Below are 14,782 nucleotides of genomic sequence, written 5' to 3' on the forward strand. Positions count from 1 at the left end.
AAAGCGATACGTTAATCAGTTTTAAATGTTGTACATCTAGGCTACATTGCAATTTATTTGTATTTACTCGCTGTGTTATAAACTGCAATAGTCGTTCTCAAGATAGAAGTGGCATAAAGCTTAAGAACGGAATATCCTTTTATCGTTTTCCAGCGTGGAAAAGTAATATTACAAGCCATGTTTCAGAATGGCATGGATAGCAGCGGTGAGGAGGCCAAGGTTACCTTCGATAACACTCCACCACACATGATGGTGTGTTCAAAGCATTTTCACAAAGGTAAGTTACAATTACTCTGTAAATGTTAACTGTTAACTAGCATGAAATGGCTAGAAAGTTAGCTGAAGTTATCAATGTACTAAAGCGATACGTTAATCAGTTTTAAATGTTGTACATAGGCTACACTGCAATTTATTTGGTGACTGTGTTTGCAGGCAAACCTGCCTATGAAATGTTGGAGTGTGATCCTGCTTTGATTACAGGAATAAATTAGTTTAAAATATATTAAAATAGAAAAGTAATTTTAAATTGTCATTTCACAACATTACTGTTTTTATTATTTATTTATTTTTATCAAACAAATAAATGCAGCCTTAGTGAACAGAAGATGCTTCTTTTAAAAACATTTAAAAAATCTCGCTGACCCCAAACTTTTGAACGGTAGTGTGTGTTGTGTGTATCCTCTGGATTCCTTAGGAATAGAGGTTGTGCTATGATACAATTTCTTTATATTGTTACCTTCAGACACTACACCTGCACCTGAGATGGAAGGTCCACACCACTCATGAGACTGAGCTGAAGACTTTGCTGGATAAAATTGTGGTTGTGACCAATGTGTCCAAGTATTGCTGCAAAGGCGTCATGTTAGAATTATACACCATGCTCACATCTAATATGTAAATTGTTTTTTTTTTTCTTCTAAAGATTTTGTAATGTCTCTTCTGACATGTAATGTTTATAGCCATGTCTGTAAATAAAATACACAAAGATTGAATTAAATTCTGCCTCCTTTATCTGTATTAAGGAAGAACTGTGCAAAATCAGTGTTCTTTGGTTGCAACACAATTACATCACTTAAATAGTAGTAACAACCAACTTAATTTCAGTTTCTTTACATATTTAACATGTAAATACATTTAGATGAATACATTAACATTATAAAGAGTCCATAGAAATGATGAGAAACTGGAAATGTATGAGAAAGATAAGAACTGGAATTGCATAAGGTAGGTTTGTGGGTGATAAGTCATAGACATCTGCAAGCATCGCATTGCCATGATTCTTCTCTGGCTGGTGCGCTGCTGAGTCCCACGCAGTATGAATGAAACCACTGTATAGGACAGTTCTGATTATCGCAAGCAAACATGTCATCAAGCTCTTCAGGCTGTCTGCAAAAGCACCACAACACAGCCTTTTCACATGCCCTTCTTTTGGGCTGGAGGGTTGTAACCAGTCGCTCTGCTCGTAAGGATCGAGTCCTTTGATTCTCTTTTTCTCGTCATATCTCATCTTTGCATTAGGATTTCGTTTTAGGCGGTATGGTCCGACAATGTTTTCTTTAGCCCGCTGCATTTTGTAGGATTATATTCTGTTTTTTTCAAGCTAATTTTTCATTATTTTCATGCGTTGCCGCCCAGTTGGTCACATGTATTAGCGATCTCTGTAGGTACAGCTGTCCAGGTCAACATCTGACGTGCTGATCTCTTCAACGGTCATCCCAGGAAACCTGCAACAAAAACAAAATCAATGTTTTCTTTTTCATCGTTTCACATTCACGTAAGACAAAAATGGCTGAGTTTATGATGATGTACTGATGTAGTTTTCTATATATTGGTCGACAAATATGAAAGAAGTCAGTTTCGACTCTGAACAACCTTTTCTACAGTGGAAATACACGGAACAGTCCAAGAACGGACACAAACCAGGAACCAGCAGTGCGACCGCTGCTCTCTGTGCACGCGCTAGTGCTTCATGAACGCTGCACACAAACAGGGCGCAAATTATTTCCGTTCCTGCATTTAATCATTTTTAATCAAATTGGAATTCGAACGCTGGAATCGTTAAGCAGAATCGAAATGCACACGTCTTATCGAATACCCGGTTCTTTGAAATTTGGAACCGTTTCTAAAATGGAACCGGTTTTCGATACCAATCCCTACCCTTTTCCCAATCACTCCACCGGCCTCGCTCCATTCCCAAGGCTCTCTGCCCCACCCCAATCGTCACAATTACTTTTTTAATGATCTCAGTAATAACATTGTTAAATAAAATTAGCATTGCTAACAGGCAAGTGCTTTTATTTTAAATTCGACAAATATTTTAAATTAAATTTTTTTTTTTGCCAGTCCTAGAATCGCCTATGCAATTTTTTGTTTTTGTTGACATTTCTAATTGTAAACACAGCCATGTTGAAGCCTGCAGTAAATGTTTTGCATTATGGCAGTCCACTCTGCTTATTGTTTTTCGAAAATGTTAGACTCCTGTTTGTCATTGTGCACATAACTTCACGCCAATAAATCATCAGAAATATTGGTCTTTACATTCGTCCTGTCTGTTGTCCTTGGATTTGCCTATATTTGGTGTTATTTGCCATATAAAACTTATAAAAATATATTTTACAATCGATTCAATGATCACTTGTCTCTCAGATCAAATAGGATTTTTTTCACAAAAGTGACAACCCAGGAAAGCAAAGTACAGGGACCAATTTGCTGCCCTAGGCAAGATTTTACCTGGCGCCCCATGCATCACAGCCCATTTCACCCTGTCATTGTGTTCATGATTTAGCAAATATATATATATATATATATATATACACACACATTACAGCAGAACTGTTTCCAACACTCATAATAAATCATCATATTAGAATGATTTCTAAAGGATCATGTGATAGACTGGATGTCACATGTGACACTGAAGAATGGAGTAATGATGCTGAAAATTCAGCTTTGCATCACAGAAATAAATGATAATTTAAAGTATAATAAATTGAAAAAAATAAATTTTTTAAATTGTAATAATATATCACAATATTACATTTTTTTCTGTATTTTTGATCAAATAAATGCAGGCTTGATGAGCAGAAGAAACTTCTTTCAAAAACATTAAAAATAGTAATGTTTCCAAACTTTTGGCCTGTACTGTATCCCCCCAAAACTGCACAACTGTAGAGTAAAACATTAACAAAAAAGTGATAATAAAAAATGCGTCTTAAAACTGACATGATTGTACAAAATCACAGTCTGGGGACTCATAACTCAGAACGACTGCTAACATTAAGTTTAAGGTAAAAATAACTGCCATGAAATTATAGTATCTTACTCCTATGCAATAAATTGTTCTTTCACTACATCTCTTTACCTCTGTCTTTATCCTCTTCTCTTCTTTTTGGCACTGTATCTATCGCAGACTATGCTCATTTATAATGTGTCATGTAAATTCGGCCTTCCGTCACAATCAGGAAACTTTCACCGTGTCTAGAACTGGCGCACGCTGCCAGGCCCGTTTCTACGAGCTGTGTGTTAACAAAAGCAGTGCTGTCTACATTGGATGCGGCGTCGGGCACGCTACACAACAAATTACTGATGATCGTGCGCGCGCTCTGTTTCTGACGCACTTCAAGCACTCGATGGGCGGGGGAAGATTGAAGAGCCGGACTTTTTTTTTCTTTTTTTTTTTTTTGCTTTATTTGGTAGTATTTCGAATTAATGGTTTTTAAATAGTAGCCTATTATTAAAAAAAATATGTAAAAAAAAAAAAAAATCACTCGTTCACTCATTCTGGCGCCCCTATGGATGAGTGGCGCCCTTAGCATCCGCCTATGCCGCGGGCCGGCCCTGGCAAAGTAAACGGTCTCTCATTTGTAGGTTGCATTGATACCTAGCGGTGGATGCAAGTAAAACAGTATAACAGTACCTCATGTTTTTTCTTCTCACCTGAAATTCATGCAATAAACATGTTTTTGACAAAGATTTTAAGTCTATATAGCCTGCATCAAAATGAGGTTTGCAATGATGTGCCCGAAGGCAAGGGTTAAAGACCCAGTTAGTGACGTCACGATATGCTAATTTGTTTAAATTCATACCTACGTCATCACCATCACCAAAATTTTCCTTTTTTTTTTTACACTGAAACTGAAAAAAAAAAAACTGTTTCAGTTTCCTCTTTGGTCCACGATGTATTTTTCACAATCAGGAGAACAAGGTGTGTACTGTGAGAGCAGAATGGCTTGTCAGACATAGCAACAGTATTTAAGAAGGGCCGTTTTTTTGGGAATGGTCAGTTGATTGCTATGATCAAAGCTGATTTTTCAGCAACATTACTTCAGTCTTTAGCATCATATGATCTTTCAGAAATCATTAAAATATGCTACTTTTTGCCAAAGAAACACTTGTGATAAATATTTTTGTGTAAACCGCATAGTTTATTTATTCATTTTAAAGCTTGATTGTTATATAGACAACAAACTTCTAAATGGTAATGTACACTACATTTTTTAAAAGAAATTCATATTTTTATTCAGCAAGGATGCATTAAATTAATCAAAGTGAGTGTCAAGAAGAAATTTCTATTCATCAAAGAATTATCTCTCTCTCTCTCTCTCTCTCTCTCTCTCTCTATATATATATATATATATAAGTGTTCAGCGCGTGTGCTCATTAAAACACGCAGAATTTACAAAATCTGCTTGTGTGTGTGTATAGTATGAGACCGTTCTAATAGTTTACTTGACCCTCTAACACTTGCACTCTCTATCTGTTTTCTCACCGCTTGTTTTCTTCAAAATAGAAAAAGAAAAAATATTCCACTTCAGACTTTAAGTAACTTAATTAATGTTAGCCTATACCATTCAGTGGCAGACGGACAACCCATGAGGCTATATAAAATAATGAAGAAAAATAAATTTAGTTACTCTTTTTCTTGGTGTGAGAGTGCACCTGCAGATCTCTGATTCCTCTGATCAAGGCGAACGCCAGAACTGACTCAAATGATTCGCGAACCCGCTCCGAACTCTCAAACGGACTCAAACAGGGGCGGCGTTAGGGGTGGGCTAAGGGGGCTGGAGCCCCGAATGTTTTTATTACCACCATGTCATCAATGAGTTTTCATGCCCAATAAAGTAATTTATATTAGAATTTAAATAAATATATAAATATCTCTCGACTAAAGTCCACAGTGTCTGTAAATTTACCCAAGTAAGTACGCGTTGTCATTCACATCCGACGAAAACCGCCCACTGAGTCTAGTGCTTTTAATTGACATGTAAACTGGCCAACCATGGATAAGCGTCTGTACAAACCAGCCAATGAAGTGAGATCTTTTGGGGGCAGGCGGTTTGTTGGCGTGTAGTATTTAGATCAATTTATTCGAAAATTAAAATGGATATTTCAAAATTAATCTTATTCTTCTTAAAAAAAAAAGGAATTAAAACCCCCCAGCCAAAACACTTGAATGCCAAGATACAACAGCTTACTTCAGGTATCTGTAACTTTTATATTTATTTTTCGGTTTTAAATTGTGTCTGATTTAACGTCACAGTTTGAACATCGAACAGTTAAGGGTTGCGCAGCACAGTCTGTAGGGGACACACACACACACACACACACACACTTGTTTTTCTGAATGAATCATCCGTTTCTAACGAATCCATTGATTAAATGACTGACCGACTCACTCATTAAGGCAGTGGCATGCCGCCACCTAGTGGCAAAGTACCATTCTAATTTTTTTTTCATAATTTCATATTTCTGTAGCCTATTCCAAATTGTATATTTGATACATTAACCTTCTTATGATTATTTATGCAATTTGTAAGTGCTGTGTAAGTCCTCCTTCAAAAATATAAGTGTATAGAGCCCTGCGTTTATAATTATACTTGGCTTTAAACACAGAGATAAAGTCCTTTGACTGGTATATCTTTATAGAGTAAGAGTATGGCAGTGCACTGCTTCATGTTTGCTTCTTATCCCTGTTCTACCAGGACGAGTGTAGCCAGTCAGGCTTGATTGGAAAATAAAATAAAACAGAGACAGAGACAAAAAAAAAAAAGTGAGATAGAGACACAACATCAGCATATGTGTCAGGATACAAGGGATAAACTTTAAATAAAATGTTTTAAATTTGTTTTTATTGTTTTTGTATATTTTAAACGAGGTAAATCTTTCTGATTTATTAAAATAAAAAGTCACATACATGGATCTCCACTCACCCTAGAACCAACCCTGCTTATGACAACAAACTGTTAGAAGAAAGGGATCATTGGGGTTCTATATAGAACCATAGGGTTCTTTACTCAAGATCCCGCTCAAGCTCGCCGTCTCTGCAAGATTAACGAGCACAGCTACTAGAAGATTTACATCTGTCAGACAGGTTGCTGACGTCATCAAGCTTCGTTTGAGTCTGCGCGTCAGAAACGGAAGTGCTAAAAAACGCTAAAACTGGGCTCCATTTGTCTCAATTGAGTTCCAATGGGGTCGCTCTGTCCATTTCTTTTACTGTCTATGGCTACGAACTCCCGAACTGACTCAAATGATTCGTGATCCTCAAAATGACTCAAATGATTCGCGATCCCGCTATGCACTCCCGAACTGTTTCAAATAATTTGCGATCCCCAAACTGACTCAAATGATTCGCGATACCGCTACGAACTCCCGAACTTATTCAAATGATTCGCGATCCCCAAATTGACTCAAATGATTCGCGATCTCGCTACGAACTCCCGAACTTATTCAAATGAATCGCGATCCCGCTAAGAACTCCCGAACTGACTCAAATGATTCGCGAACCCGCTACGAACTCCCGAACTGACTCAAATGGTTTGCGATCCCAATACACATAATGCTATAAAAGTGTGCACATCGAGAGAAATAAACAGCAGATGTTCATGTTAACAACTTCTTTAACTTGAGCAAACGCTGCAAATACACCTACATGTTAATAAAGTAAATAAAACAAAAAATGAATGTTTTAATGCTACTGAATAAAAATAAACGATCCAGTCGAAAGTCTCTGCTCATCATGACAGGACCTGGATCAGTGAGTAGTGATGGCCGATTCGTGAACGAATCGTTCAATTTAACCAGTTCACCAAATCGAACTGAATCGTTTGAAACGGTTCACGTCTCCAATAAGCATAAATCCACAAATTACTTAAGCTGTTAACTTTTTTAACGTGACTGACACTCCCTCTAAGTCAGAATAAACCAATATCCCGGGGTAATCCATTTACTCAAACAGTACACTGAATGAAATGCTGTGAAGACCGAACTGAAGATGAACACTGAGCCGAGCCAGATAATGAACAAACACGCCCACTGCTGGAGCAGTTCTCGTTCTCGAGTCAAGAACCGGTTGCTTCGGTGTTCGGATCACCAGTACACTCAACCGAGAATCGTTTCTGTCGGACGCGTCCGATTTGAGAACCGATGAGCTGATTCTCGTTCTCGAGTCAAGAACCGGTTGCTTCGGTTTTCGGATCACCAGTACACTCAACCGAGAATCGTTTCTGTCGGACGCGTCCGAATTGAGAACCGATGAACTGATGATACTGCGCATGCGTGTAATTTTGTAAGTATTTTGTTAAACATCGGAAAGTGTGATAAAATAACTATATTTTATTTTGATTTTTTTATTATTATTTGTTTTAGAATAATGTTTCCAATCTGTATATTGTATATAATGTATAGGCCAAATGGGTTTTCAGGGAAGTTGGACAATAATTAAGACTCTAAAGACTATTATGTTTAATAGGAATAAGGGATGATTTATGAGATATCTGTACTGTATTTATAGTTAATGATGACATTCACAAATTGAGTTTGTAGTAAACAGAACATGAACATGAGTAAAGCAGCTGATGACACTGAACTGCAGCACGTGCCGGTTAGAGCGATTCTCGTTCTCGAGTCAAGAACCGGTTGCATCGGTTTTCGGATCATCAGTACACTCAACCGAGAATCGTTTCTGTCGGACGCGTCCGAATTGAGAACCGATGAACTGATGATACTGCGCATGCGCGATTCAGCGTGAAGCCAACTGACTCACAGCATGTCTGAACCGAAGGGATTCTTTTGGTGATTGATTCTGATTCTGTACTATTAACGTTATGAGCGGGTATTTTGAGGGCTTGGATGAAGGGCAATCTGGCGAAACGTAAGTTCATTTAATAACAAATACATCGCAATGGATTATGTTTAGTAAGTGGATCATGGTTTCTGCGCTGATGACACCTAATTTATTTACTTTATATCTTCAAGACTTAAATCCTCATATGCACATTATTGCTGTTACTGTATTTAGGTGTTGCAAAACTCAAATGTAAACTTTTCATGATTATGAGGTTTTAACTGACTAAAGTTATGATTAATGACTTTATATATTTGAATGTTTGATAGACGTGACGCCATTATGTCATCGCCAATGACGTCATTACGTCGAGCGTGAAAGAACCGATGAACCGGTTTTTTCAACCGGTTTATTGAATCGAACCGTCCGAAAGAACCGGTTCGCGGAAAAGAATCGAACTTCCCATCACTATCAGTGAGCTGCGTCTGGGGCCGATGACGTCACTTCCATGGAGGCATGTTGTACACGCCCCCGTCCATTGACTCCGCCCCCACGTCAAAAACGGTGCCACAAAGAGTGACGTGCAGAAAAGTGAAGCGCAAAGGAAAAATGGCTTCGCAAGCTCAAACTAGACTGACACGCAAAATAAAAGCAGCGTTGCAAATAAATTAATAGATATGACCATGGAAAATATGTATTGCAAAATCATTACTTTCGCGCTGTTCCATTTGTTTTGCAATTCTTAATTTTTGTTTGCAAAAAGCAAATGTATTTTCCTCAATACTTTAAATAAAATGTTTTAAATTTGTTTTTGTTTTTATTGTTTTTGTATATTTTAAATAAGGTATATCTTTCTGATTTATTAAAATAAAAAGTCACATACATGGATTTTTCTGGGCTAAGCCCCGGATCTCCACTCACCCTAGAACCACCCCTGGACTCAAATGATTCGCGAACCCTCTACGAACTCCCGAACTCACTCAAATGATTCGCGATCCCCAAACTGACTCAAATTATTCGCGAACCCGCGACGAACTCCCGAACTGACTTAAATGATTCGCGAACCCACTCCGGACTCTCAAACTGACTCAAATGATTCGCGATCCCCAAACTGACTCAAATGATTCGCGAACCCGCTACGAACTCCCGAACTGACTCAAATGATTCACGAACCCGCTCATGATTCTCGAACTGAATCAAATGATTTGCGATCCCTCTCCGAACTCCCATACTGACTCAAATGATTTGCGATCCCAAAACTGACTCAAATGATTCGCGAACCCGCTACGAACTCCCGAACTGACTCAAATGATTCGCGAACCCACTCATGATTCTCGAACTGAATCAAATGATTTGCGATCCCTCTCCGAACTCCCATACTGACTCAAATGATTTGCGATCCCAAAACTGATTCAAATGATTCGCGAACCCGCTACGAACTCCTGAACTCACTCAAATGATTCGCGATCCCGCTCCGAACTCCCGAACTGACTCAAATGATTCGCGAACCCGCTACGAATTATTGTTTGTAGTAACTTAATATCATATTTTAATCATGCTGATTTTTTAAGAAAAGCTGAAATGGCACTCTCCGTGTGATATTGATTAACTACATAAAATTATATCAATATATACATTTTCTAACCCCCAAGTCCCCCATATCTTGAATTTTGTGATTCACATGCATTCATAAATAATGCAGTGAAAGAACTCACTCAAAATGCACACGCACCACTTGCACTAGTGACTTCATCATGTAACAGATGCGTGCACTTTTTAGGCACGATTTGTTTAGTTTTTGAATATACTTAATACTGTTAAAATGCACATCATTAAAAGAAACACACGTAGAAAACGTAATAAGAACTAGCTACTAAATTTTTTAAAAACTCCTATCCATATACAGCTCCCCATATTTGTGTGAAGAGCAGATGAGTGTTTGTATTCAAAAGTTTGGGGTCAGTACAATAGTTTTTTTAATTATTCTTTTGAAGTTTATTTTTTTCTTCCAGAAAGTAAATTGATCAAATGTGATGGTAAAGACATTCATAATGTTTCAAATAAATGCTATTTTTAAGCTTTCTTTTCTGTAAGAATCCTAAAAAAGAAGATCATGATTTAATTTCCTCAAAAATATTTAGCAGCACAACAGGAAAAGTCTAGGTAAACTTTTTTTTTTTTTTTTTTTTTTGCTATAACTATAACTAACTGAAAATACCATGGCTAAACTATAGAAACAATATTTTTTCGCTTTAAGATAACAATCTGTTAGCAAGAAATTAGTATTGCAGTAATGAAATATCCACTTAGTTATCACCAAAAAACTCTATATTTTGCTTTAGATCATTAAACCATTACTTCACCTCTAATATAAAGAAAAGCAATAACGTGTTTTTTGTTAATCTGTTTAATTATATAATAGCCTATTATATAATTTATGTGATCCTATACATTTTTATTCCTTTTATGTGCTTAATTTCTGTTTTTCTCCTTTCACAGAAGCGCTGTGCATGATGCGATGACTGAGTCCTCATGGTCTTGTTTATTACGCTGCTATTCACGCATATACAGCTAAAGCCCTGTATAAACCCCACAGGTTTTTTAGGCTAACTCAAAAACTTACGTACACAAGCTGAGACCTGACGTGAGATTTGATCGTAGCCATCGTAGTTTTGTGTTGAAACGATCATACACCTAATATTCTGTGGTACGTTCATTTCATAAATGAGGCCCAATGGGACTGATATCAAATGGGTATCAAATGTAAAAATTCCACTTTCACTCTTTTTTGTTTACTGGGCATCTGAAACACTGAGGTATCAAAATTCAAATGGCAAATGGGTATTCCTTCTCCCTCTGGAGGTTTCGGAGCAAAGGAATTTGCTCTTCCCTGGATGAAGCCGAGCTGAACATTAAACACTAGGCCTCATGGCAACTCCTGGACATGGCCATAAAAAGTAATAGAAGAAACAGACCTCAGAGAGGTAATGTGCCGTATTTCATTTCTGACATGAAATAACAAATACAAAATAGTGAGTAAAGTAGACTGTCAATCAATGTTGATTTTTTTCACTGAAGATTAAACACTTTTTATTGGAGATTTTCTTGTTTTTTGACAATGCATTGAACAGATGTCCTTCACTGAAATTATATTTAAATCAGATAAAAATTGGAGGCTGGATTTGTATTGTGTACAATTTCAAAACCTGTAGAAACCAGAAGGATTTATGTTTATTATGTATGAAAAGGGAGATTGAAGTAACAGATTGGGAGGTTTGTTGCAAAAGGTTTCGAATGGTTCTCTAGAGGATGTCTGTGATCAAAATGTTTGCTTTTTTCCTCTTTGATCTTAGAATCAAATCGAAATGAGTTTCTCGTCATGCAAATAAAGCGTGTAAGTTATTCACATCTATCAGGAAACTTTGGCTAACATTTGGAAAGGTTCTGTCAGTAGCTAACATTAATAGAACATTTATTCAGTTATCAGGGGCCAGTTGCATAATGTGTTTGACCAACTATAGCAGTAAGCCAAAAAATAATCAGTCTTTCTTTTCTGATTCAGATTGGGCCAATTTTGTAACTGACTTTAATGACCACTCTTGAAAAAAACAAATAAGATGATTAGTCTAAGCAGCTTACGCAACTTCCCCTGGTCTTCGATGTTATTGAAACATTAGCAAAAATACAAAAACACTATTTATATTTTGTTCATAGAATGTTTTTATGAAATATTGATGCTTTACAGAACATTCAAATGTAACATTCTCATTATGTTTTCAAAATTAAATAATGGAATGTTCCCCTTAATTTTTTTTTTTAAATAGTGGATGTTTTGAAGTTTCATAGAACATTCAGAAATAATTAATCAACTTAATTGCAAAACAAAGTGCAAAAGATTAATTAAAACCAATGGTTTAGAGACCGATGGCTTTCATGTGCATGTGTGCCAGGCTGTATGTGATATGATATTTGATGTGGCAGGCATCTGCATCATAAAGGTCTACCATAACATGCAGCATCCTGGATCCATGCTGCTTTTATACAAGGAAAGATAATCAAGATCGGAAAATAACCCCATTATGGTTCAGGTAGATCTCAGTAGACATTCCTGTTATTCAATAAACTTCAAAAACAAAGTCGTACCATAAAAGTAAGGCTTTAATGCACATGCAGCAAAACAAGGGAAAATCACTCCAAAAGCTACTCAGGAGGAATCATCTCTCTATAATACCACACAGCTAATGGAGCATCGGCCGTCTAGAGGATATGAGGGGCGGTTATTAACCACTGCTGCTAGATTTATAGGCAGGGGCGGGTCTACGTGGTGGCCAGGGGGGGCACCGGCCCCCCCTGAAATTCGATTGGCCACCCCAGGTGCCCCCCCATAAGATGTCTTGTGATTGGTTCATTTTATGGCAAATCAGTCTATAGACTCTACTGAAGTTCGGGATTCAAAGAAGTGCAGCGTCTTCAGAGAAACAACGCTCGTCGCGATCTTGGACTTAATTAATTAATTCTTGACCTGGGTATTCAGTCTGTGATTAACTCACCTCGTGTCTGACAAGTCTTCGGGTTCAAATCATTCCTTAATCACGTGACAGACCCATGCGCTATTTCTGACATTTCTGTCACTGTGTTTTTGTTACTGTTTCTTGAGGATCTGTGATGTTATTATTTTATAAATAAATAAAACCTTTTAATAAATAAAATATTGATTAATTTGTCTTTTTGACTGTCTATCAGTAAATAAACACTAGGCTATATAATAATCTAATAATCTAATAAAGTATTTATAGCCTAGTTTAATTTTTAATCCATTTTTAATAATATATGTATAAGATGCTTGCTCAAAAAGGACATAATGACATAAATTAAAAGCAAACAACATTTTGAATCCTAAACAAGTAACACTACAGTTCTATAGTCTAATCTGAAGGGTGAACTCAAAAGATATAAATCATACAACACGGTCTTTTTTGAAGATTAGAATCCACTGTAAAAAAAAAAAAAAAATCAAAGTGATGTCGCCGTCATAGAGACGACTCGTTCTTCCCTAGTCACATTAAAGATTCGTCGTTCAAGAACGACACATCACAAGACACCAAACAAAGAGCTGGTAGGTAACCTTTATGTATGGTTTAAAATGTTTGTATGGTTTTCTCAGATCAATGTTTTTACCCCGTCAGGCTCTGCTCGCGTTGGTCGTGGTTGATTTCAATCGAATGTTCAGTCAACGTTTAATAAAACACAATAAAAGTAAAATACGATGGGGGGCTATCAAACAATAAACATGTCATGTTGATTTGCATATTTTGTATCAGTTTATTTTGTGACAGTGACCACATATAGCAAGATTGCACCAAATGACAATATGCACAGAATGTTCCATAATAATATTTGTCTGGTGACACGTTACTTGTTAATGCATGAGAGTAAGTCAGTTAGAGAGTCAGTTAAATTGTCAGGCCTAACTTAGCCATTTACACATGAAATGTTGTTGATGCATTCTGTGCATTTCATTTACAATTTGAATTTTTTTTTTTGAGATTGAGAAAAACAGACACACATAAGTGTTTCTTTTGAAGGCAGGGAAGAGAGCAGTGGCAAGCCATGAAAAGAAGTAAAGATATAGGGAGTTTCTTTCAATGAAAAAAAAAAAATATGAAAAAAAAATTTGCTTTATTACTGCATTTGTTTACAAGTAACTTATTCAAGTTAAAAATAATAATAAAATCAATAGGATATACGTAATAAACTTTAGAATTTTGCTTTTGGGGGGGGGGGGGCAGTGGCGGCCACCCCATTTGGAGGCAGTGCCCCAGCATGGCCCCCCCACTGAAAATGCTCTAGACACGCCCCTGTTTATAGGGTAACCCCAAAATAGACCACATGCCAACCCTACTGTAAATGAAAACGACAAAGAAAGCCTGTCCAAACATACCATCTCCTCCCATTGACACAATGTTTATTTTAGATCATCTCTCGTATTTTTTGGCAAAATCTGCTGTATCAACATTATTTAATTATGAGTTTCTCACTTATTTATTAGTTTACAGTAGTGGATTTGATTATGTAACTAGCCACATAACTCCCACACTCGATTAAAAAATGTAACTGATGGAATTAAGTGTAATTTAAACATCTAAGAAAAATGATTCAAGGGTTTAATCAGCCCATTTATTCAGCTGGATTGGAAACTTGACCTCTTTATTGTACAATTAAATGCTTTTTGGAAACAAATTTGAAAGAAAAGTGTAGCAGTAAGGCATTCTGTAATGGATTTAAATGCCATTTGTGCTGCTTTTGTAGGGAAAATAGAAGAAAGGATAAGTGTCTTTTTGGGATGTAAATCCAAGTTTAATAAAATAAAATAAAATAAAATATTGCAAAGACATTGTTGGGGTTGAAAGTGAGTGTTTTGAAAAGTCTAAGCACACAGACACAAGTGTTTTATAAATGCTGAAAATAGTTGAAGTATTTTGATGTTCCAAACATGTGACTGTTCAAGTGAGGTTTTGGTGACGTTTATCAGGTAATATTATAGTTCCAGAATAGGTGTGTTTCTTTAGTCATTCTTCGGTCTTTAGAGGTCAGAATTGAGGTAAATTACACAAAGCAAGCATGCAAACCAAGACATTTTTACAATTGCCACAATACCCCAATTTTAATTAAGAATTCTAATAGTGCAATTAAAATATGGTGAATTATCATGGTATC

This window comes from Carassius auratus, chromosome 14, assembly GCF_003368295.1.
Source record: "Carassius auratus strain Wakin chromosome 14, ASM336829v1, whole genome shotgun sequence".
Taxonomy (NCBI): Eukaryota; Metazoa; Chordata; class Actinopteri; order Cypriniformes; family Cyprinidae; genus Carassius; species Carassius auratus.